This window comes from Maniola jurtina, chromosome 17 (genome assembly GCF_905333055.1).
Source record: "Maniola jurtina chromosome 17, ilManJurt1.1, whole genome shotgun sequence".
Lineage (NCBI taxonomy): Eukaryota > Metazoa > Arthropoda > Insecta > Lepidoptera > Nymphalidae > Maniola > Maniola jurtina.
This window is the reverse complement of record NC_060045.1, coordinates 2,753,348-2,780,554: the sequence shown is the minus strand read 5'-3', so window position 1 is coordinate 2,780,554 and position 27,207 is coordinate 2,753,348. Positions and strand designations below refer to the sequence as shown.

The 27,207-nt window shown below is 37.8% G+C and overlaps 1 protein-coding gene across 1 annotated transcript in view; it reads left to right on the top strand.

The window, feature by feature from the left end:
* Window positions 1-8,477: 8,477 nt before the first annotated feature.
* Window positions 8,478-27,207, top strand: part of LOC123873563 (neuropeptide CCHamide-1 receptor-like) — a 131,928-nt gene continuing 113,198 nt past the window's right edge. Inside the window, exon 1 of the mRNA XM_045918444.1 lies at window positions 8,478-8,782. The gene's annotated coding sequence lies outside the window, so the exon portion shown is untranslated. The remainder of the gene's footprint in view (window positions 8,783-27,207) is intronic.

The following is a 27,207-nucleotide window of genomic DNA, read 5'->3' as shown; positions in this document are numbered from 1 at the left end:
GCGGGCATAAGCTAGTAGGTACTATTTATAATATGAGGCGTTGCACACCTGATCCTATTCGGAATCCGAGAATTTTCAATCCGGTCTACCCATAATACTTACTAGGTATTTGTAATAGGGGTTTCGCACTAGATCCGAATTTCGTTTTACGGCTTAATCACAGAATTCTCGATCCGAAGTACCTAGTCGTAGGTACATTTTATTCATTGTTAGTTAGTTCGCGAGGAAACTTACCTACTAGCAATTCACTGCAGTAAACCTGTCTTAGTTTTTAGGGTCTCGTAGGAAAACAAGGAACCCTCATAATTTCCTGTAGTCAATCAATCCGTCTATAAGTCACAACCATTAGATATGTTTTTAACCCCCGACCCAAAAAGAGGGGTGTTATAAGTTTGACGTGTGTATCTGTGTATCTGTGTATCTGTGTATCTGTCTGTGGCATCGTAGCGCCTAAACGAATGAACCGATTTTAATTTAGTTTTTTTTGTTTGAAAGGTGGCTTGATCGAGAGTGTTCTTAGCTATAATCTAAAAAAATTAGTTCAGCCGTTTAAGAGTTATCAGCTCTTTTTTTTATAGTTTTCTTGTAGAAAAGAAGGTTAGATAACCGTTAGGTTCATAATATTATGTCAATAGACAAATGTCAAGCTGTCAAGATGGACGTTGCCTAAATACATAATTATTTATTTGAAAATGATGTTTTGGAAAACTCAAATAATACTTTGGATCGTCGGGGGTGTTATAAATTTTTAATTTACACTTGTATAATCAATCAGAGTGAATGACTCGTTTTATGAATGACTCATTTTATAACTACGAAATCAATTTACTGCAAGTGCATAGGTAGGTAGGTACGAGCATTTGGTTTACCTTGCTATGGATAATGCATTTAGTGTCTAAGACTTTCATACAAACAGTGCTTGTCTAACAAGACAAGTCAATTGTGCATTCGCCAAAGAGAAGGAACCAGTGAGATTTGATTATGGATCTATTTCATTGTACCTTATAGGCATAGAGGAATAGATAAGACAATGTTCAAAATGGCGCGGCGGGGCCACACTAATCTCACAAATTATATTGACAAGGCACATAGATTCTAAATGGTTACCTAACGTGGTTATAATACTTAATTACGGTCGGCCTCAGAATTCGAGAAGCAACTCCGCGAAATTATTGAAAACATCAACAAGTGTAAATTAAAAATTTATAACACCCCCGACAAGTGAAGGTTACAGTAACTAGAAAAGAGATGATAACTTTCAAACGGCTGAACCGATTTTCTTGGATGATAGCTAAGAACACTCTCGATCAAGCTACCTTTCAAACAAAAAAAACTAAATTAAAATCGGTTCATTCGTTTAGGCGCTACGATGCCACAGACAGATACACAGATACACACGTCAAACTTATAACACCCCTCTTTTTGGGTCGGGGGTTAAAAATTATGATCTTTATAAACACGCCACTGACACCTAATGCATGTGCATAACCGTGCCACGTGAATATGATCACTAAGGTGCTAATTACGGTCTTTGACTGTACAATTTTGTTCTGAAATTCTTTAGACCAAAAAATCTAGTTTTTAGCCCCCGACCCAAAAAGAGGGATGTTATAAACTTGACGTGTGTGTCTGTGTGTCTGAGTATCTGTTTGTGGCATCGTAGCTCCTAAACTAATGAACTGATTTTAATTTAGTTTTTTCTGTTTGAAAGGTGGCTTGATTGAGAGTGTTCTTAGCTATAATCCAAGAAAATCGGTTCAGCCGTTTGAAAGTTATCAGCTCTTTTCTAGTTACTGTAACCTTCATTTGTCGGGAGTGTTATAAATTTTTAATTTACACTTGTAAACTAGAGATTTTCACACACAGCTGTTTTTCGCCGCCTAAATCCAGCGGCTTTCTATCGACCCGTTTGATGACGTCTGTCGACCCAGTAGAGGGACTGCCAACGCCACTCTTTCCGATGCAAGGTTGCCATTCCAGTATAGGTACCTTGAGAACGCAACATCTAAAGGATCGTGCACTGCCCATTTTCAGCTTCGTAACCCGTTGGGCTATGACAGAATACTCTTGTGTTTTTTTACGAATGTTTATAACGACTATATTCCCATTTGCCCTCCAAGTAACCGCAAAGCTTGTGCTAGCAGTAAGCCACTGCGCTCCGCCGTGGCCAATGGTATCCATGAAGGATTTTCCTCACGAAAAAAAGGTAGGTACCTAAATAAGTACGACAATAGTGCAAGGGATGGGGTTTGAACCGCTGACCTTACGGTATTCAGTTAGATCTTTAACCGTTGAGTTATTGAGGCTCTGTCTCTCCTACAGATCTCCTCATTTCAATTGGATCACGTAGAGAAAGAGGTCAACCTCAAATTAAAAAACTGGTCATAAAGGCATTTTTTGCAGCGTCAAACGATAAATAATTTTGGTTTGCATTTTGCTTTCAGCTTCCGTCCGCAAATCCGTGCTAGCATGCCTGTGATCCATGCAGTTCAACTTTCTGATTAAAAATGAAATGAAATGAATATTTATTAATCAAACCTTGGTGTAACCAACTATATCCCATAACTATGTTTTATGGAGCCCAGTCCCTAAACTAGGAAATCCTATATCTTAAGCACCAGTGCCTTCCCAAACACAGTAGCTTGCTTTTCTTTTTAACCCCCAACCCAAAAAGAGGGGTGTTATAAGTTTGACGTGTGTATCTGTGTATCTGTGTATCTGTCTGTGGCATCGTAGCGCCTAAACGAATGAACCGATTTTAATTTACTTTTTTTTGTTTGAAAGGTGGCTTGATCGAGAGTGTTCTTAGCTATAATCCAAAAAAATTGGTTCAGCCGTTTAAAAGTTATCAGCTATTTTCTAGTTTTCTTGTAGAAAAGAAGGTTAGATAACCCTTAGGTTCATAATATTCAAGTGTCAATTGACAAATGTCAAGTTGTCAAGATGGACGTTGCCTAGATATACATAATTATTTATTTGAAAATGATTTGTCGGGGGTGTTGAAAATTTTTAATTTACACTTGTTAATTTTAGAATTGCTAGAATAGTCTAAACTCAGGTCTAGTCGTGACAACGCATATGGATCGATTGTGATTATCAAACAACGTTGACCTAAGTCAGCAACTGGATGGGTGAGCGACTTTGAAGGTGTGAATTCGGCCTTTACATTTCTTCTGTGTTAGCTCCCAGTTACTAGTTATCACTAACATCTGATAATAACTACGAAAAAAAACCCTAAGAGTCGAAATCTCTTAGTTAAATTGTATCCGGAAGAATCTGGAAACCCACCGCATTATTATTATCCCAAGAAAACTTCTACCATTATGTGTTTAATGGAAAGGAGTCAGGACCCTCAGCAATGAGGAATAAGACACAGAGAGCGCGAGTATAATCTAATTCGTATTCAGTTATCTAATTAGTAAGAGAGTAGTTCAAATTAGAAATACCTAGAAATGGTAAATGGCTTCTAGGTCAGAGCATTCTATCTTACAAGTAAATTGCATCTGCATTTACCCGCTCTGAGCTGTTTACTTTCAGATGAGATTGTTGGAAGCTTTGGCAGCATAATAGTCTGGTGGAATCCTTTACGATAAACTTACTACGTCATCGGAATCCTTAATATGTACCTATATTTCGATTATAATTTTAAAGATTATAGAAAGTATAGGTATAAGTGGAACTAGTAATAATGCGTGGTGCAATATGGCCTGCTTTTCGGCTTTATCCTTTAATAATCAAGATCGTTCAGCGGCTAGGCCATGAAAAAATAACTCTCAGACAGACAGACATACAATCTATCGCAGGCATCATTAGACCATGTAGGTACATACTATTTGTACATACCACGCATCTTATACGTGTTTGGTGTTCGCCATATCCGAGGTAGGTATTGTTTATCCATTAGCACTATTAAGAATTTTTCACTTAACGACCTCAAGGTATGTGATATTTAGCGATGCATTACTTAAAAGTTTTTTAGAGTTCCGTAGTAAAAGGAACCGCTATAGTTCCGTACCCAGTTATTAAAAATCTACACTAAAGAGGTTTTTGAACTCTACATTAGTCCCAAGTGCTATCCGTATTATAAATGCAAAAGTGGTCTGTTTGTCTGTCTTATCCACAGTGTCCATCATCGACAGGTCTTCACAAGGGCCATGGCTTCCGGGGAGGGCAATTCCCATTCCTCAACATATCCCTTACTCGTCACCAAACGGGACAGGCGAGAAACCAGTGGAACAGCCAGTGATTGAATGGGTGATGAAACACTCATCACCAACCACCCACCACAGCCACACCCTCCGCTCCTGGGGCTCCTGCCCCATGGGTGCGTCCACTGCGCCCTCTACTCGGGAAACTCAGAGAGACGCGCGGACAACGCCCCCCACCATGCCTGGTCAATCAGCCATGGCTAAAAATATCCCATGAAGAGTTATGTTAACCATGTTGCCAGGGTACACAAGCCCAAACGCTGTTCTTCCCCGAGGACTATCCAAAAGAGACCCGCAACACTCAGGCACACGGGGAGGTTTTCCTGGATGGTACCCCACTTTTCAATTACCTAGATCAAAGATCAATTGTTTAATTAAAATATAATCCAAGTTTGAATGGAAAAGATCGAGATTTCTTTTATTTTTCGAGAGCTTAGAGACTTTAGAGCTGTTCTAATGAGTGCAGTAGCCTGTATTTGAAAGTTAATTAAAAATCACATCGGAATAAATAAAAAAAAACAGTAAGTTAGTAGGATATTTTAATCCATTCAAGTGTAATAGGATCGTTGGGGCAAATTAAGAGTCTGTCTCGTTATCAAATAGCTTCAGGGTATTGGGCACAAAGGCTCTGAAATTTCATAATTTAACATTTATCATGGTATTTAACAACCTTTTATTGGATGTTAATTTACACGACCCTTCTTCTATATTAATTTTATCTTTTTATCTAAAGCCTAGTGGTTAGGATATCGGTCTCCTATTCGGGAGATCGGAATTCGATTCCGGGATTTTCGAACTCCAACCTCTAACTTTTCGCAGTGGGGAACATCGTGAGGAATCCTGTATGCCTGAGAGGATCCTCCATAACTTTCTCGAAGTCTACCAATCGGCACTTGGCCAGTGTGGAGGACTATGACCAAACCATTCTTGCCAATGGGAAATATCCTAATGACATTCGTTACATACTTGTAATTCTCATTATAAGAGGGGACCCGTGCTCAACCCATTACCAGCTCACTACTGAGCACGGGTGCAGCAATGCTTTTATGCCTCTATGACCTGCACGTCACCGCTCTTGGATATAATTATATCGAGTGTCAAAGCAAACCCTGCCATAATAAAGCGTATCACCCATTAACTTTATTTAAGAGGTTTGACACCTCCATAACTTTGGAAAGGTTTTGTGAGGACTATTTTGCATTTTATAGGTGTTACTTAACCCCTGAATTCGCAAAAATTCAGGTATGTCACCTATTTAGATAAACTTGGAAAGTATATAATTTCATCCAAATCGTTGCAGGCTTGTTTTATGTATACAAGAATTTCCCATCTAAAGACACCCCCTTTAACTGTTTTTCTTAATAGTGACCTAGTATTATCTAAATACTAGGTAGGGAAGTAGTCGTACCTTCTACAATACCTGAGCTTATGTTAATTTTAAGTTTTCTATTTTTCCCATATCATATTTTGCAGTAAATATTTTTCATATAGGTATATAGTTTGGTATGAAAATATTCTCATGAATCACTCTTCAAATAGCTATTCAAAGCAAAAATTGCTTTGAACAGATGATCTGAATAATCTAACATAAAAGTGATCTGAAATATACAGAAAACGTGCCTTTTGGAGCGACGATGCGTGATAATGCAATTGTGTCTGTAAAAGTGACTAAAAGTGGATGTGCTCTATCGGACTACATCCCTTGAAAAGTGAACTCTTTAGAAAGAACTCAACAGGTTACAAGTGTAAATCAAAAATTTATATCACCCCCGACAAGTGTAGGTAACAGAAAAGAGCTGATAACTTTCTAACGGCTGAACCGATTTTTTTTTGCATTATAGCTAAGAACACTCTCGATCAAGCCACCTTTCAAGTATTATAAACAAACCTAAAATGAGTGGTTAGCAGTTAGTAATAAAAATATTTAATGGGGGTTAATAAAAAGGGGTTGTAACCCTCAACAATTAGGAAAACGATGCAGAGAGAGAATTAAATATTTAATTTATCTTGAACAAAATAAACGAAAATAGCATTTTAACTTTTAAGGTGAGTTTCGGCCTCGCGCCCTTTTAAGTTTAAGTGGCTCATAAAACTTTTCGTCTTCAGTAAAACTTTTTGGAAACAAATTCTTTTTAATCTTCAATGGAGTCTTGCATAAAGTTAGGAAGAATCTTGACTCACTTTGCTACTTATAATAACAGTTTAAAGTCCAGTTAATAATAATTGAACTTACACTTCTGCGTGGAATACCAGGGGACGTTTCTAGGGTTCCTCGTCTTATAATGGAAAACTACCTATATAGATATTCCTGCACTGAATCTATGCACTTTTTGCCTTTTGACCATTTGGCCAAGAACATGAAATGACCTAGAATAGAGTAGAGTCTTGGGAACACCTTAAAATGTCTTAAGGATTAGAGACAGTCATTAGTGAGACTGATCCTTACGACTTCATATCGTTCATGTTCACATAATATGATACTAATCGGGGCCACCTGCCACAAGTACTACTAGCAATACTAGGCACTTACTGGGATGGTCCCAATTTTTTATGTATTCTATGTATAATTGTTTTATACTGTTTGAATACGATCACTAAGATAAGACGCAAAAAGACTTAAGTGCAATGTCGTTGATACCACAGTGGCTCAGTTTAACGAGTCTCGTCCTCAACGCAATCTAATGCCTTTAGATAAATCACAGAAAATACAACGGCATTCTGTGAGTTCTCCTACGCGTTGAATAAACGCTTCAGAAGCTTTAATGACCAGATTTATCGAACCGGCAATCTAATTCGGGACCCTCATTTATAAAGCCACAGTGGATACCCCTGAGCCACAGCGGCCAACCTTATTAAAAACAGAGCTCCGTAAGTTCTGGACCACAGAGGTCGACAAAATTTAATGAAGTATTTTCATATTACAAAACAGAAGGAAACAGTAAAATGTACATCTTTCAATTTAAACTTAAGTAATTCACCTCAAAAGCTCTTTATGTGCGAAGGCTTTTAAGAATAATTATAAAAATGAAAACGAGGGCAACAATTGTACAAAGTATCACTCCAGATTTCCTCGCTTCGTTTAACCAACACATTATGACCACCCGACCTCCATTTTATGGACTAATTCGCACCACAATGGAAAAGTTGTCGAGGACAGTTTTCCTGTATAGTTCCCCAAACTAAATGCGAGTATGTAGATTGTAGGTACCCTAAGTTAGTAGCGGGTACGTACTTACTATGATTAATATAGGTCTTGCACTGTAGTAATAAAATTATGTGATGTTTCGTATAGCCGCTATAATTTGAGCCCCATAAACTACCGCTATACAATAGCGGTACTTTATGGGGCTCAAATTCATTATTTAAAAAAAAAATACTTGTGTTAGATTTTTTTAAGCTGTGATAGCCTAGTGGTTAGAACGTCCGCCTCCTAATCGGAGGTCGGAGGTTCGATCCCGGATACGCACCACTAACTTTTCAGTTATGTGCGTTTTATCAATTAAATATCACTTGCTTTAACGGTGAAGGAAAACATCGTGAGTTAACCTGCATGCCTGAGAGTTCTCCATGTTCTCAAAGGTGTGTGAAGTCTGCCAATCCGCATTGGGCCAGCGTGGCAGACTATGGCCTAAGCCCTTCTCATTCTGAGAGGAGACCCGTACTCAGTAGTGGGGCGGAAATGGGTTGATCATTAGATTTTTTGATATTTTTAACATAGTTAACCATTAACGTCACGATAAAAAAATAGAGTAGGTAATTTCTGCGGGAAAATATTTTTATGTTAAAAAATTGAAAAATATTTGTTGTTTATCGCCTTGTGACTTCTTTGATCGCCTTCCGTACACCGTGACATTACTAATTAATTATGATAAAATTAAATAAAAGCCATGTTTTTTTATTTTATTTATTTATTTATTCAGATACAAGTTAGCCCTTGACTGCAATCTCACTTGGTGGTGGCGGTGATCACATCTCATGATAAATTCTAGTCCCTATACAATACATCACATCATTTCATTACTATAGTCCCTATTGCAGTTGCATGGGTTTAATATGGGATGGAACAGTGGTACACTGCCTAGTTTTTTCACACTTGAACAGTGAAGCAAGACATGTTTTCATTCATTATCCTTATCTAACAGCGGTATGTAGCTATTCCAATCACATTCCAATGTTCTAGTAGGCACAAGAAACGCAGGAAAGTGAAGTGGCTGAACCAGTGAGCAAGGAGCTCTACCGTTTGGTTCGAGCCCAGTCGAAAGGCAACTACCAGCGATATAGGGCGGGCGGGCCGCTTCCATACATTTCCCTCGCGAGTTTGTATTGCGAACGAACTTTGCCATCCATATCTACAACAGAACCATAATTTATTTATTTTTAATCTATGACAATTAATTTTACTTAATTAAGTATAGTTCGTAGGTGATGTGAAAGGAATTTTAGGATATATTTAAAATGTTTTGTGTTTGGAAAACTTTTTTGAAACTTTAATAAAGTTTGTTGAGTGCTTGGTACTTATTGTGGGTTTGGATTTGGATTCGTGGAGTGAGTGATTTCTTCTGGCTCTGTTACCTGTAAGTTTTTTTCAATTATTTCTTTTGTTTTTAAACAAGCGTAAAAATTAAAATATATCCACGCAATAAAATTTTAACTAGTTTTTGCGTATATTCGAAGATTGTTGCAATTTAGAAAAATCATTTTGCACTTATTTCACAACTTAAGTTCAAAAACTCGGGTCTATTCCAAAAACCTAAATTATTTGGAAGATTCTTCATTAGGTTCGATTAACTACATTAATTTATTATTTAAATTAAAATAATTATTTATTATTACATTATTAATTAATCTAATTGTAAAAATATCTACGTACGTGCGTAGTTGACATTCCTCGTACACATAAGAAGCGATTTGCTTCCTCTTTTCTAATCCGAACCGCTAGGATATGGAACGCCCTTCCGACATCAGTTTTCCCTTCCATTTTAATATGGGTATCTTCAATTTCAAAAGTCCGTCGTCATTAAGGCGAAAACAGGTTTATTTTTGCAATCACGTCTATATAAAAAAAATGTATCACGGTCATAGTTTCATTTAAAATATACACGTTTCTGTGATCCCGTGTAATTGCAGAGATAGGGCGCTTTCGCACTCATTCGTTTTCAACTCGTATTTGTTTTCCTAAAAATACGATCCGTATTTTTACGTCAAATACAAATCGTAAAAATACGAATGAGTGCACACGCGTAGGTAAGTACGTGGGTTTTGTAAGGCGGCCACTTTGAATCGTATTTTTGCGAAAACGAATACGAATGAGTGCACAAACGCCTATAAGCAACTTATTCCAATTTTTTTTTAATATCAATTTAAATTTACATTGTAAATTTTCTCGCACGAACTAAAATAGAAACGATTTTCCTATTTAACGCTAATGGAATTTTTGTACCGCAACACTGGTCAAAACTTAAAATATCTAGTGAAAACATTCTGAACAACAGTCAAAAATATCTCTTACTAGTTGATACCCGCGACTTCGTTCGCGTGGATGGAGGTTTTTTAAAATTCCCGTGGGAACTCTTTGATTTTCCGGGATAAAAAGTAGCCTATGTGCTAATCCAGGGTATAATCTATCTCCATTCTAAATTTCACCCCAATCCGTCCAGTAGTTTTTGCGTGAAGGAGTAACAAACATACACACACACATACACACACACACACACACACATACAAACTTTCTCCTTTATAATATTAAGTGTGATTTTATTAGTGTTATGTGCTTTTTAAGAGGGGTCTCTCCGTCACTCGCTCCATACAAACATAGTTCCAATATCATTTGGATAATAAGCAACCAAAGTCCATGAAAGTTTGCAGACATATTCTAGAAACTAATATCTAGGAAACCCGGATGCGTGAGAGTTTTTTTTTCTAATATTCCTCTTTCCCCTCCAACTAAGCGTAAAGCTTGCTCTAGGAGTAGGTACGACGATAGTGCAACAAGTGGGGTTTGAATCGCCGACCTTTCAAAATTGAGTCCGCTCCTCAACCGTTGAGCTATTGAGAGATTGGGTTATTGAGAGTTCACAAAGGTGTGTGAATTTTATCAATCCGCAATTGGTCAGCGTAGTAGACTATGGCCTAAACCTTTCTCATTCTGAAAAGGGATCAGTGCTCAGTAGTGAGCTGGCGGTGGGTCGATGATGGTGATGATAATTATTATCATTGAAATTATGCCAACTTATGCTTTAACTATAACACACCTACACAATAATACAGTACTGGTAACTGACTGACTAACGGAAAGACAACACGCAACCTAAATCAAAGTTTTATAAGGAGGAAATACTTATTCCTTGAGAACCCTAAGAGTTAATAAGGATTTTGAGAAAATCCAACGGGATCATTGAAAAAACGAAAAACCACGCGATCGAAGTCGCGTAATAAGCTAGTGTTCGTATACCACTCCAACAAAAGCAGGCGCCGAGTCCCGGAAATTCATTTCAGACTTCAGTCGTAATAAATGACGGCTCATTTGGAGTACAATAGAGTCCTTTATTTACTCTCAAAATAGCTCTTTGAATACGCATCAGTAGTTTTTCAGTCCCAAGGGCAGTAGCAAAAAGTTTTATTCATCTTCATCATGATTAACCCAGTACAATTAACCCTATCTATCGACAGTTCGCAGGTTGTACCTAGTCGGGTTTACTGCTGTTTAACTTTATTGTAAATCGCGTAGGTATGTTATCTGCCAACATGGGACAGCATTACAATGTTTAACTAAATGAGAGTTAAATGGGAGTTGATATGGGGAATGGGAGCCTCGATAGCTCGACGGTTGAGGAGCGGACTGAATTCCGAATGGTCGGCGGTTCAAACTCCACCCGTTGCACTATTATCGTACCCACTCCTAGCACAAGCTTTACGCTAATTGGAGGGGAAAGGGGAATATTAGTTATGATTAGCATGGCTAATATTATTTGTAAAAACTGCTGGATGAAATTCCACCATCAATGAACACCATCGATTTCACCTATCATAACCAAAACTCTACCTTTCAACCTACGGGCGCATTACGCAATAATTAGGTAAGACTCTGCAAGGGAAGGCCGAAGGCTATGTATGAGTGCGAGCGACTGATTACATTAACTATTAGTAGTATGAGAGCCCATCTTATGAGCGTTAGTAGAATGAGAGCGTCCTTTTTAGGGTTCCGTCGTCAAACAATGAATCCTTTTACTTTTGTTCAGCCCGTTTGAACGTCCGTTATGTGAGTCACAGCTATTTTAAATTTTGAATAAAATCTTGGAAACTCTTGAACATGAAAAGCGTCAATTGAAAATCTGGTTTGTCCCCTCGAGTGACCTTTTTAAAAACTTAGGTAATTTTGAAATCATTGTTTCTTAGACAGTTTTTTCCAAAGAATGTCTAAGAAAAATACTGGATTTGTCACTTGCTTACAATGACTTTCTACAAAGTTATTGCTTGCTTAGTTTGATTAAATTTGATAAATATACGCGGACTTAGTCGCGAGCAAAAACTAGTACTTAATTATTCAATGAATTGGATAGAAGTTTTTCTTGAATAGTCAATACCCACCACTTACTGAAATTACTAATTACCTATGCGTCCTTAGTGATTAATCTCAAGCCCTTTGTTTACCTAAAGCAAAGATTTATTAGACTCTAAACTTATAAGGGAGTCTAGTTTATGCCTTACAACGTTAGAAAATAAATTATTTCAGTCATTACTTGATCCCTCAGGCTTTTAACTCCAGAAATACATTTTAAGTAATTAATGAATAATTAATTTGAAATCCTGTCTCGTGGAGTGATCGGAGGTCTAGCAGTTACATCGGTCAGCATATATTAGTCTGGCCTTGCAACGAACCAGCGCGTTCTGGGCACCCGAGCAGTGGTTTGGATGGAACGATTGGATTGGATGGGTCGAAATTTCGACAGATAGAACCATCAAATTATTCGTGGTATATACCCGTTCATCCATCCATCCATCCATCAGCCTGTAAGCGTCCACTGCCGGACATAGGCCTTTCCAAGAGCGCGCCACCAAACACGGTCCTCCGCCTTCCTCATCCACCCGCTCCCCGCCACCTTCTTCAGGTCATCGGTCCAGCGGGCTGGAGGTCGTTCTACACTGCGCTTACCGGTACGCGGACTCCACTCCAGAACACGTCTGCCCCAACGGCCGTCGGTTCTGCGACAGACATGGCCTGCCCATTGCCACTTCAGCTTGCTAATCCTTTGAGCTATGTCGGCCGCTTTTGTTCTCCTGCGAATTTCCTCGTTCCGGATTTTATCCCTGAGAGTAATACCCAACATAGCTCGCTCCATAGCGCGCTGAGCGACTTTTAGTTTGTGGACGAGGCCAACTGTCAGTGTCCACGTTTCAGCTCCATACGTCATCACAGGTAGGACACACTCATTAAAGACCTTAGTCTTAAGGCTTTGCGGTATCGACGATTCGAAGACCTGACGTAATTTTGAAAATGCTGCCCGTTATATACATTAAAATATCTCTTATAGAGAGTTCCACACGACGCAGCCTATCGCCGCGTAAATCCAGCAGCTCTCTGGGATTTGTTTAGTATCGTATGTCTTCCTTTAGGGCGTCTGCCTACACTGCAATTTCCAGTGCGAATTTACCTCAGGAACCCTTGAGTTTTATTTACACTGGGGTTTAGCGATCGGCAAATATCGGTTAGGTAACTAGAACCAGAGATAAAGGTAACCTGAATTCTGTACGAAGCGGAAGGCAAAAGCTAACTATAAATGGATGTAGTTTACACCGTTACGTAATTGGCATTCTACAAATACGTAAGAAGCGCTTCTCGTTGGAGTTACTGAAGCAAACAGACCACCGCTGCATTTAAGGCCCTTTACTCACAGGCGTAACACGTTTTATCTTAACAGGGCTTTCTCCGTCACTTACTCCATACAATCGTAGTTCCAATTTCATTTGAATATTAAGCAACCAAAGTCCATGAAATTTTGCAGAGATATTCTAGAAACTAATACTGTGGTGTTTTACACTTTTCTAAAAATATGTAGTTTTAAAATTATAGGGGCTTAAAGATTTAAGTATGTAAATTTTTAAGACCGTGTAACTTTGAAACCGAATATTTCAACAGAAATCTGGAAAACCACAGGCATAGATATTAGTTTCTAGAATATGTCTGCAAAATTTCATGGACTTTGGTTGCTTAATATTCAAATGAAATTGGAACTACGATTGTATGGAGTAAGTGACGGAGAAAGCCCTCTTAATGCTAGATGATAACCGCGACTTCATCTGTGTGGATATAGATTTTTTATCCCGAGGAACTCTTTTATTTTCCGGCAATAAAGCCTGTATGTGTCAAGTCAGGGTATATCTCCATGCCACAGCCGAATCCGTCCAGTAGTTTTTGCGTGAAAGAGTAACAAACATACACACACACACACACACATTTTCGTCTTTATAATATTAGTGTGATGTGCACACACATTTATATATGCTGTAACCCTCCATTTACAACACATGCACCATCGCATCAATGATGTCGCACAAAATCACGCGATCATGCCGGAGTATAAATGGAAGGCCACTTTACCCCCAATTCATAGAAGACCTTGTCGCTGATTTGACACATTACATGCTACTATGGTTGCCAGATGGCCGGGAATTCCGGGAAAGCCCTGAAATTTCACGTGTGATCCCGTGTCCAGTAATTACACTTTATTGTCCCGAAATTCATGAACACTAGTTTTTTTCACAAAGTTAGGTACGACACCACGGGACGGCGCGATTCTTGCTCCAAGGTCTTTCGCGAACTGTTTTTATTTAAAAGTATTTTTTGAACTAAAAAGACTAATATATTGTGATTGTGTATGGTATGCACACAGTGTTATAATTTATATCTATAGATTTTATCTATACATATAATAAAATTGTAGAAAAGTGGTGTCTGTACAATGGAAATATATAAAAAAGGGGGCAGGGGTTATTATTATATCGATGCCGAACCCGAAATTGTAATTTTTTTTTTGTCTGTTTGTCTGTGTGTTTGTGCACGCTAATATCATAAACGGCTTATTCGATTTAGATACGGTTTTCATTATTATATTGTAGTAAACTTCACTTAACATTTAGTGTTTATTTCATGTCAATCGGTTCATAAATGAAAAAGTTATGTCAATTTAAAGAATCACGGCGAACATAATTCAAAATATGCTGCCTGAAAAGTCACTATTCCACGCGAACGAAGTCGCGGGCACATCTAGTGACAAATAAATATGTTTTTAAAATCATTTGCATTTTTACTTTTACAATAAGTAGGTATATAACTAGTAATTTTGTAATATTTTTTTTATTGTCCGTCCAACGGCAAACATTTGTAGTTAGATTTGGACTCTAACACCAACCCGTTTGTAACCCCAGAAATGCCCAGGAAATGATAAGCGTGTATCTGGCAACCCTACATGCTACACCTCCAAGTGAGCCCCCGCCTTTATTTCCTTCCGGCAACTGTTTGCCCAAGCAACTATAACAATGGGTATCCATCTCAACACTAAAACAATCAAGTAAAACTTCGGCGCATGGTTTTTCACGTGTGAGTTTCAAGTTTCAACCTCCACCTGCCAAGTCTTGAGAGGCGAATTTTCGCTTCAGTCTTACCACGTTAGTACAAAAACACTTTTGTTCACGAAACGCCGTTATATAAAGTAATCTTACAGATGGGAATAAAGTTGTCGAAATCTCGCAATATGTCTTATACATAGTTTTGAAATAATTGAGGTTTTTCCGTCGTTTAGATGCATCGTTAACTGAACATAAAATTGGTTTTGAAATGAAATGAAATGAAATTTTATTTATTTGCTGCATATCAGTTGTTGAGTTCAAAATTATAACTAAGTAACTAAGTATTCTACTTCATAAGCATGCAAATATTTAATACTATTAAATAATTTAATAGTTTATTTTTGTATATTGTTGTTATTATTTTTCATTATAATTACAATTACTTTTTGTAATATAACGTGCTTTATAATACTAAAACCAGATATCCCTTTTATGATATAGTTAATGTGCATTTTAAGATTTATGAGAATTTATCTAAAGGTTCGACGAATGGTTAGCTTTAATAGAGCAAGCCCGAAGGTTAGCTATCTGGGGTTAATTAAAATTTTCGGTTTATTTAATTTAAAGGCGACTTTTTCGGTTTAAAATTCAGGCTGGAGGTCCAAAAAGCCGATTTTTCAATTACCAGTCACAAATGAAAACTGATTTCCACGCGTCAACCCCAGTCTCACTTGGGAAAAACTATTTTCAACTCCAACGCCATCAATCGCTCAATACATTTCTTGTTACGTACGTCACCCTGGAAAACTAGTTTCCCGAAACTTGTGCTGTTTGAAAGCTTCCATTGATACGCATATAGGTATGGCAAAGGGAGTTAAAAACTGTTTTTTTTTGACGCGCTATCAGTTTGCTTAGTACGAGATTATAGGATTTGAGCGTCGATACTCTTGAATGTCCATCCGTCTAAAGCCAGCGTTCCAAACAGAAAACTGGCGAAATTAAAATCAGTAGTACTGAACTTTTTACTTTAAATCAAGGCGTGTTAGGTCCATTTTATTATGTTTTTAATTGTTGTTATTGTATAATATTTAATTTTTCAAAATCTTTTAACGTTTGGTGAGAAGTAAAACCTCATACTAAGCACAGCTGCTAAGCAGGTTTCTAGGGACTTCATCCGCATAGATTAGGTTTTTTTTAAATATTCTGTTTCTGGGTCTACGGTCCTCTATCTATATTGCTGAAGTTTTCCGCAAGTAATTACAGAAGTTATTTTCCAATAGAAAATCTTGTAGAATTTTGCGCCGCCTGAATTCAGCGACTCCCTGCTACTCGTTTAATGACGTTTTTCCACTTGTTAAGGCGTCTCCCCACGCTGCGCTTTCCCGTATGAGATCGCCATTTCATCGCTTTGGGACCCCGACGTCTATCGTTTTCTCGTGTCCTGCCCATTTCCACAGTTTCGTATAGTTTCCTGAAACGAAAGTCTAAGTTTCTTTACATATCAAGCCTCAATAGTTCAACGGTTATAGGAGCGGACCAAAATCTGAAAGGTTGGCGGTTCTAACCCCACCCGTTGCAGTATTGTCGTAGCCACTCCTAGCACAAGAAAAGGGGTAAGGGGAAGTCATGATTAAAATGACTAATATTCTTTTTGTAACAAATTAAAAAAAAAACTATTGTCGTTCGAAGTGAAAACTGTGTCAAATAAAATTCGAACTCGCCAAAACCATCTAAGTTTACGAGTACTACAAAGTCGTGCTAGAATACGAACGCGGGAGAAAATGAAATGTACTGTTGCGGAAACGTTTGAATATTTTAGGTTAGGTAGTATGTTTGTATCAGTATGTTGAGTATATTTATGCAACTAATTTATAGTTTTCAAATCATGAAACTGGTTAGTATCGTACGTTGTCTAAAGAATTCGCTATGGGAATAAAAACACCTATCCGATGCTATTCGTATGTGGTGTTAGTATAATGTTTATTTAGACACTAATTTAAACTTTTAAACAAGGGTTAACGCAGACCGGATTGTAGCCTGAATTTGCTAGCATACTTTTCTCACGTGAATTATCTGAAAATCATTTTTTTTAAATTAAAAAAACCGAACAAGTACAAGTTTAGTTTGGGCAATCAGTGTTTTAAAAAACATTGCATTACATTAATCGACATCCTTAAAATGTAATTAAATAAATGTTCTTGTGCAATTGGGCCCGACCGAATTTCGGCCACGGGGCTGCCGATGTCCATGGAGTTTAGCCAACTACGCGGGAAATATTATAGTATAGAATGATGTGCGCAAACACAGGTGCACTCTCTGTTCCCTCACTCTCATAGCCCGATGGGACGGAAATCCGACACGACCGGAGAGAGATCAGGCACAGGACCCATGACTTTAAGTGCTCTCCGAGGCACGGAGGTGACACAACGCCAACTTCCCAGCTGCACTGAGAATTTCTTAACCGAAAAAACTCAATACCTAACAGTTTTTGGCCTAACCCGGGATTTGAACCCAGGACCTCGTAATCGGCAATCGAAAATGCTACTACTACTAAACCAACGGGGCAAGGTAGAAGAGATTTTTTTTAATTCAGATACAAGTTAGCCCTTGACTGCAATCTAACCTGGTGGTAAGTGATAATGCAGTCTAAGATGGAAGCGGGCTAACCTGGAAGGGTTTATGGCAATTTTTATTAAAGCCATACCTCTTTAGTTTCTACACGGCATCGTACCGGAACGCTAAAACGCTTGGCGGCACGGCTTAGCCGGTAGGGTGTTAACTAGCCACGGCCGAAGCCTCCTACCAGACCAGACCAGAGATTTAGAAATTATAAAATTAAAAATCCTTGCCGGGAATCAAACCCGGGACCTCTCTCTATTAAGACCAGCGCTTACCACTGTGCCAGGGAGGTCGTCATAGTTAGACTGATAAGGCAATTCGTTTATTTTATCCACGGTCTCCGCATTATTCAATCTCGGAACAATGGTCTACAAAGAAGTGTCATAGGGCTTTGTGTTCTCGTTTCGACATCACAAAAGACGCTCATTTAACCGTCCACTAACATCAATTTCTGACGTCCTCTCTCACGCCACTGGGTGTTCAGTCTTACATTTTGGAATGTAAATAGGTATGTTGACTGACTGACTGATCTAAGGGCCGGCGCACATATGGCGGAGCACAGCGAAGAGTATTTTGCACAGTCGAAATATTATCGACATTGCCCTCATTGAAATAATAAGTATCTAAAATCAATTGTACACCCGTGCAGATACTCGCGCATCCGTCCGCGCGCAGTTCCGCGCGTGCTCGCGCATTCTCGGGTAGAAATTCGCGTTATGTGTCACGCGATTAGAAAACTTCGCGGGCATGCTCTGCGCTGCGCTCCGCCATATGTGCGTCGGCCCTAATAATGCACAGCTTAAACTAATAGGCGGATCGGGCAGAATTTCGGTATGCAAATACCTTACCGTACCTTTAAAGATTATGTTTTTTCTATATTTATATTTAGAATTTTTCTCATATAATTGAACTTTGTTCTTTTTGAGAAAATAGTCTCTTTAAATAAACCTAAAAAGGTATTATAACACAGGCATCCGCTAAGTCAAATCAAATCAAATCAATATTTTGGGGTACGTTTTCACTGAAGCGGAGCGGATACGTGCTCTACAGACCAATCAGGTTATGTCTCCAATTAGATCCACTCCACTCTGCTTTAGTAGAAACCACCCTTAAGCTGCTTGTGTATTATCGTTTTTTTTTTGCAATACCCAGCAATACCTACCAATAAATTTCAGCAATGTTATGCAAAGTAATTGCTCAAGATTGTTCCATATTGATCCATACGTGTTACCGAGCAACAATTGCTTAAAAAATTGCCCATGTTAGCGCACCATTAGACAGAAATGGGTCTATCAAAAATTAAAATTGTCCAGAGACAAGATCAGTAAGGATTAGTTTAAGTCCGTCGATCAGTAAGGATTAGTTTAAATTATAAAATTGGAATCCCTTTATAACTCTCTTTCTATATCTTTTGAGGACCCTTCAGAATAAAAAGCATGCAGGATGATATTGGAATAAGATTTCTCGCCAGTCACCTTATTCAGGCTTCATAAAAGATTACAATATTATATTCGATTCAATGGTCGCGAAATGTCGTTGGCAGCTTTACTAAAGCTGAGTGTACACGGGTCATAGGTTTACAATTGAAAATCAATTAAGGTCTTACGGTCGCAAAAAAATCACGCCAAAGAAATACGACGCGATAAGTGATTTCATAAATTCAATGAGTGCTTGCTGTAACTAGGTACGATGGGGTCAGATTTTCTTTACAGACAGCTTTTTTACCTGACTAAGTGAAAGTAGGTTATGATTTTAGCAGTCTATGTCCTAATGTATGTTTGTATGTTCCACTACAATATAGAACCTATTTTGATGAATGAAGTCAATCGATTCGTATTCTGGTCCGGGTGTCATAGGACCATCATACATCATCGTACTAATACTATAAATGCGAGTGTTTGTTTGTTAGTTTGTCCTCCAATTACACCACAACGAAGCAAACGATTGACCTGATTTTTTTTGGATGGGTAAGTATAGTTAATGACCTAGAGTGTGACGGTTGACATAGGCTACTTTTTATCCCGAAAACTCTAAGAGTTCCCAAGGGATTTTTAAAAACCTAAATCCATGCAGACAAAGTCGCAGGCATCATCTAGTAAAAAATAACGGTTATTCTAAGAAAATAACGCTATCGTATGTTCTTTATTCTATAAAATCCTTAGCATGTTACAAAAAGTTAGTTTGTTTCAATTGACATGTTTGTGTGATTACGTTCCGAAAAATAAATATCTTTTCAGAACAAATTTAATTAAATAAACACCTGTTTTAAATAAAATTCTTTAGGCTCAAAACACATTGTGGTAGAGAGTGATACGAAGCATCGAAGAGTCCAGATGTCGCTATGGTCTAATGTGAAATTGAGAATGGACACAAGTCACAAGGCATTGCGCTGGCTGCAATGACTTTGCTCCATACTTTTTACATTACTTAGTGTAGTTCAATTTATTGGTAAACGTTTAAATAGTATTAAAAGATTTCAAGTAATTTAGATTTTCTGTTAATATGCCTTGATCCTTATACTGTACACACATGAGTTAACAGACATTAAACAGTCTTGTAATTGAGCATAAATTATTTAAAGAGTAAATAGACTAGTTTTTTGGACGAACTAAATAAACCCAACTTTTTCTTAAAGATTTTTTGTAAGTAATAATGAAAAAGCGAAACTTTAGCACTACCTATAACATAAGTATACAGTGTCGGTTATTCCTGCTTTTAAAAGCACCTATCGTTAAATCACGACGACTTCCGAAGTTATTACGTTCATTTATGAGCGATAAAAGACCTCCCACGCGTTTCATATCAGGTCGAAAATTATATTATACTGTTGAAGAAAAAAAAATATTTTGTTAATAAAAGTACCTACTACTTATAGATGAGAATTACTATTTTTACCCGACTACGCCAAAGCCAAAAGGAAGGGTTTTAATTTTAAGCAGTCTATGTAGGATGTAAGTATGTATGTTTGTACCTATCACATTCTGTGTTCCACAGTGGCGCTTAAATTACAGGGCCGATTTTGATGAGTGAAGTGTCAATCAATTCGTTATTAACAGGGCTCTCTCCGTCACTCGTTTCATACAATCGTAGTTCCAATTTCATTTGAATATTAAGCAACCAAAGTCCATGAAATTTTGCAGACATATTCTAGAAACTAATATCTGTGTCTGTGGTGTTTTAGATTTTTCTAAAAATATGTAGTTTTAAAATTACAGGGGCTCCAAGATTTGTATGAAAATTTTAAGACCGCGTAACTTTGAAACCGAATATTTTAACAGAAATCTGGAAAACCACAGACATAGGTATTGGTTTCTAGAATATGTCTGCAAAATTTCATGGACTTAGGTTGCTTAATATTCAAATGAAATTGGAACTACGATTGTATGAAACGAGTGGAAACGAGTGACGGAGAGAGCCCTCTTAAGGTCCGGGTGACATAGGCTACATTTTATGCGAAAAAATTGACCTAACGGACGGATGTTACATCCAAAAATGTTGGAGTCTCCAAAATTTTTTTTTTGCTGTTGTACCTATATCGTATGGGATATCAAACGAAAAAGGGAAAATTGTTTATAAATATAGTACAATGTTGAAATACACCGAGCGACAGGAAAATCAATTTTACAATAGCTATCGCTATTTATCGGCAGTTGGCGGGTAGTAGTCGGGTTTTAAGTGCTGTTTAAGTGTTTGCTTACTTTTGAGGGGAAGCTACTCGTGCACCCACCGACTCCCATCAGAAGGTGCAAAGAAAATTCGTATTTATCCGTACAGTCACTGCGTTAGTATTGGAATTCAAATAAAAATTAAATCTATACTTTTATACTTAATATTATAAATGCGAAAGTGTGTCTGTCTGTCTGTCTGACTGCTAGCTTTTTAAGGCTCATCCGTTCAACCTGTTTCGACGTCTGCATCCCGGGGAGGATTAGGTACTTTTTATCCCGGAAATTTAAAGAGTTCAATTTTAAAAATCCTGAGTCCACGCGGGCGAAGCCATGGGCATCATTTAGTCTAAAATATATTTCATACACCCACAATATGATGTCCATAATTTTGTACGGAACCCTATAAGAGCGAGGCCTGACTCGAACTTGACTGGTTTTACATTTTGTTTAACAACATTGAATTCCTTTCTATTTAAAAAGGAATTTCAATGAAAAATACAAGGAAAATAGCTTTCTTTTGTGCTATAGAACTTATTAAATTAGCTTTTTGCTACAAAATATCTTACAAATATTTCCCCCTTCTAGAGCAGTAGTTTTACGCCTTTGGATCGTAAAAACCTTATTAGCATTATTTCGCCGACGAAAATTGATACCTACCGTCATATTATCCTTGATGACACTTTTGTTTTACGATAATAAGGCTGATGATATAATAAAGAACAACGCCCTATGAAAGCTATACCTACCGTCTACCAAAGTGAAAGCCAAGAGAAAGAGTCAGTTTACTAAACGGAGCAAAAAATATACTAAGAAGCCATCGTTATAGACTATGATCATCGATTCGGCGCTATCGAGACCGCTTCTTATCAATAATAACTGCTACTAGTGTAAATTAAAAATTTATAACACCCCCGACTAGTGATGGTTACAGTAACTAGAAAAGAGATAATAACTTTCAAACGGCTGAACCGATTTTCTTGGATTATAGCTAAGAACACTCTCGATCAAGCCACCTTTCAAACAAAAAAAACCAAATTAAAATCGGTTGATTAGTTTAGGAGCTACGGACGCCACAGACAGATACACATATACACACGTCAAACTTATAACACCCCTCTTTTTGGGTCGGGAGTTAAAAAGCCAAAGGCGGATGTTAATAAAAAGCGTCAAGGCGCCAAGTAGGTACTAGGACTTGTGGAATTTATAGGTTTCGTGCCTTGATTACTAACTTTCCCTAATAATGCCGCTTTTTTATTCGAACTGGGTCCACATTACTAGATAATGGAGAAAATATTTTATTTAAATACCCCAAATAGATAAATGGAAATTGATGAGATTCCCTCAGCATTTGACGACCTCCCTAGTGTAGATCTACCGTCCTATTTCGAAAAACGGTGAGTTACAAAAAGTTTTTGACGTGACAACGTCTTATAATTCGATAGAGCCGGCTGCACGCACGATAAAATGACTCATGCGGCGTTACCTCGCTCTGAGGCGTTCCATGTAAGGCTTGAAGTACAAGCGAGAGCGCGGAACGAGCGACAAAGAAGCACAATCGGCCTTTGTTGTCACGTTCAACTATCGTCATTAAACCGACTTTACAGACAACCAATTTTTTGGGTTAAATCCCAAAAAAAGCCGTAGGTCCTGCGCCTGACCGCTCTCCGGTCGTGTCGTATTTCCATCCCATTGGGATGAGAGTGAGGAAATATAGAGTGCGCTAATAATTTTTAGGGTTCCGTACCTCAAATGGAAAAACGGAACCCTTATCCTTAGGATCACTTCGTTGTCCGTCTGTCGTATCTGTCAAGATAACCTACATGGTAGGACTTCCTATTGACCTAGAATCATGAAATTTGACAGGTACGTAGGTCATATAGCACAAATAAAGGAATTCCGAAAACCGTGAATTTGTGGTTACATCAAAGTAAGATTACAATACAAAGTGGGGTATCGTATCATATGAAAGAGCTTAACCTGTATTGTATATTCTAAAACAGGCTTCTATTTATTTTTATGCATTATACTTTTTGATTTATCGTGCAAAATGTCGGAAAAATACTCGAGTACGGAACCCTCGGTGCGCGAGTCTGACTCGCACTTGGCCGGTTTTTTTAACTGGTTTCTCCTTCACCTATCTACACCGTACCGCACGGAATCGTCAAGGGTCTGCATATTATTATATTATATTCGAAATTCCACGGTTGACGCGATTGGCCTCCTCGTTTCTAATTCGAACCGCAAGGATATAAACGCGCTTTGTGCATCAGTTTCCTCTCCACTTTTTATACGGGTACCTTCAAGTCAAGAGTAAATTGGCTGTCTTAATACTAGTGATTAGGCTGCATCATCTCTTGCCAACAGCAGGTCTGATTGCAGTTGAGCGCTAGTCTATAAAAAAGCCACCCTTATTCGGTTTCAGTTCACTCAATACTGCAATTCACTTATTTATACAGGCACTTAGAACGAAGGTTGATAGTGAAATTGCATTCCCGCATGCAATATGAAGGTAAATCAAGGTGAGCGTCTCATTACTCAATTGCATGCGAGGATGTGGCGCCCGTAAAATGCTGGTGATAGGTAGGTATATATTTCGCCAGTAACGTAGCTGTATGTAATATGTGCGTGTGTATGTTTGTTCCTCCTTCACGCAAAAACTACCTAACGGATTTGGCTGAAATTTGGAATGTCGATAGATAATGTCTTGGATTAGCACATAGGCTACTTTTTATTCCGGAAAATCAAAGAGTTCCTACGGGATTTCGAAAAACCTAAATCCACGCGGACGAAGTCGCGGGCGTCAGCTAGTACTTCATCATCTCATCTTGCAGGCTAAATACTGAGCACTAGTTTCATCGCAGAATACAGGTTTTCTCAAGACATCCTTCACCTCAAAGCAAATGATATTTAGATACTTAAAACGCAAATAACTCCATAAAGTCTAAAGAAAAGAGACAGATTAGTTCAAAGTGACTACGCGTTTTTCACTTCTGAAGAACCAACAAAGACAATCGTCTAAATTAACAAGATGGCCGACCAATCTGCATGAAAAGCTCATTTCCATATCATCTGCAGGGATGCAGTGGGGCGTTATGGGCGATTAAGTGTGCCTTATTCAGGATCTAATCCAGATCGGTCCTTTATCAGCAATTGTATGGCAGCTGGTGTCGGGAATATGTTAGAGGAAATCTATTAAACTAGTAGAAATTAGATTGAGAGAACTAGCGTATATTGAAAACGACAAGAATAAATTTTACAGGGTGTTTTTTTTTGGAAACGGTCTGAGAGGCGATTTAAACTAAGTATTAGAAATAGAGGGATTTGTAACCCCCGACCCAAAAAGAAGGGTGTTACAAAATTGACGTGTGTATCTGTGTATCTGTATATCTGTGTATCTGTCTGTGGCATCGTAGCTCCTAAACTAATGAACCGATTTTAATTTAGTTTTTTTTGTTTGAAAAGTGGCTTGATCAAGAGTGTTCTTAGCTATAATCCAAGAAAATCGGTCTCGAAGTCTCGGAAGTATTCATAACCTCGCAATTTATCACAAAAAATGTAAGTAATTTTGCTCTGGAAATCGATAGAGTATGTTGTAACTCGTAAGAAATGAATGTTGTACATCAACAAAATCTCTTAAATAAACATAAAGAGCTATATTGAAGCCTTTCAAAGTTGGTTCCCTGTGGTTTATATGTAGATATAATTCTAAAAGAAGACTTTGTTTACGTATAACATCGTGTTAGGTGGGTATGTGTTTGTCTCAGTATTAGTCTTCATCAACTCTTATTCAGTCAAAACAATTTTTACTGAAAAAAAAAAACAGTCACAACTAGTTTTGACGAACGACGTTAGTGAAAATTAGTTTTTGCATTGAAAATCTGTTAAAAAATATCATAATTCATTCAGCCGATATTGTAGTAGTATCTTGAAATGTAGCCATCTATCGTATATGTCCTTAATTACAAAACCGTTCGTCAGTTATAATTAATTTAATAAATTATGTCTTTAATTTTAACACGATGCGGTCACACTGGCGCTGAAAATTTACGATCCTGCATAATGAGCAATAACTCTGACACGTCTGACACCACGTCAGACACTACTGAACTGAACTGAATTAGTACCCATCATCATCACCATGATCAACCCATCGTCGGCTCACTACAGTGCACGGGTGAGAACGAGAAAAATTCTCTACCTATTAGGTATGGTTCATGAGAGAAATCCCGAAGACGGACGAATGGACGGACGCGCGGACGGACAGCGGAGGCTTAGTAATAGGGCCCTTAGTAATACGGAACCCTAAAAACGGACGATCAAAGTACAAATTCATAATTCTGAGTAAGTAAGTTTAACACCTCGCTTATCTCTTTCAATTAACACGCACTTGCTAATTGAGACGAATGGCTCGGTAGTTGGTTTTCCCCCATCAAAGAAAGAAATATGTTATAAAACCTGTATTTATATTTACTACTTGTATTTTGTGCTAAACAAGTAAATTAAAAAATTTCAACACCCCCGACAAATCATTTTCAAATAAATAATTATGTATATCTAGGCAACGTCCATCTTGACAGCTTGATATTTGTCAATTGACACTTGAATATTATGAACCTAAGGGTTATCTAACCTTCTTTTCTACAAGAAAACTAGAAAATAGCTGATAACTCTTAAACGGCTGAACCAATTTTTTTGGATTATAGCTAAGAACACTCTCGATCAAGCCACCTTTCAAACAAAAAAAACTAAATTAAAATCGGTTCATTCGTTTAGGCGCTACGATGCCACAGACAGATACACAGATACATAGATACACAGATACACAGATACACAGATACACAGATACACAGATACACAGATACACAGACACACAGATACACAGATACACACGTCAAACTTATAACACCCCTCTTTTTGGGTCGGGGGTTAAAAATGCTAGAATGGTGACCTCGCACCGGAAAGTGTAGCGTTGTAAGACCCCTAAATGGGCAGACGTCATCAAACGTGTCGCCAAGGTCCGCTGGATTCAGATGGCATAAGACCGAGGAGTGTGAAAGTCTGTACAAGAGACCTACGAGTATGTATCTTTTTAGGGTTCCGTACCTCAAAAGGAAAAACGGAACCCTTATAGGATCACTTTGTTATCTGTCTGTCTGTCCGACAGTCCGTCTGTCCGTCGTGTCTGTCAAGAAAACCTATAGGGTATTTCCCGTAGACCTGGAATCATGAAATCTGGCAGGTAGGTAGGTCTTATAGTACAAGTACAGGAATAAATCCAAAAACCGAGAATTTGTGGTTGCATAATTTAAAAAAATTAAAAAATGTTTAAATTTTCAAAGCAAGAAAACTATAACCAAGTGGGATATCATATGAAAGGGCTTTACCTGTACATTCTAAAATAGATTTTTATTTATTTTTATGCATTATAGTTTTTAATTTATCGTGCAAAATGTCGGAAAAAGTACCTGAGTACGGAACTCTCAGTGCGCGAGTCTGACTCGCACTTGGCCGGTTTCTTTTTCATAGGGACTCAGCTCGCTGCGCGTCGCGGTTGAGACTTCATCGGTTGACTTTACATCGACTAATTAATACGTGAGCCGTAACAATCTTTACCTACTTATAATTCTACTACTTCTTTTAAACTTCAATATGATAATTTTAAAACAACTAGAATAAGTATTCTGCTTGTGCGGCAGGTATTTGCGAAGGACTTCAGAGTTGAGAAAGGTTGTTACAATTTAATTAGATAGATAGAAATAACGTAAAGCACTCTAAAAATTTCTTAGTTTCTGAAATATTTGTTGAAATATTGTACTTTCAAAAGCAACAGCTATAACTAAAACTGTACTAAACTAATATTATAAATGTAAAAGTGTGAATCTTTGAATTTGAATTTTGGACTTAATTTTTTTTTTCACGCACATAAAGTGCATAAAATCCGCCATTTAGATTTTTTAACAATTTTTATGTACCCAGTGACACTCGCGCCATCAACACGTATCCATCACGTATCTAATCACTAATGACATATCATTCAAAATTGGTTGAGCCGTTAAATAGAGTTACGAGCGAACATGAGAATGGACATACATACATATATTGTTCGCGACAGGTTGAGATGGCAATTTTCTAGAGAGGTGACATCT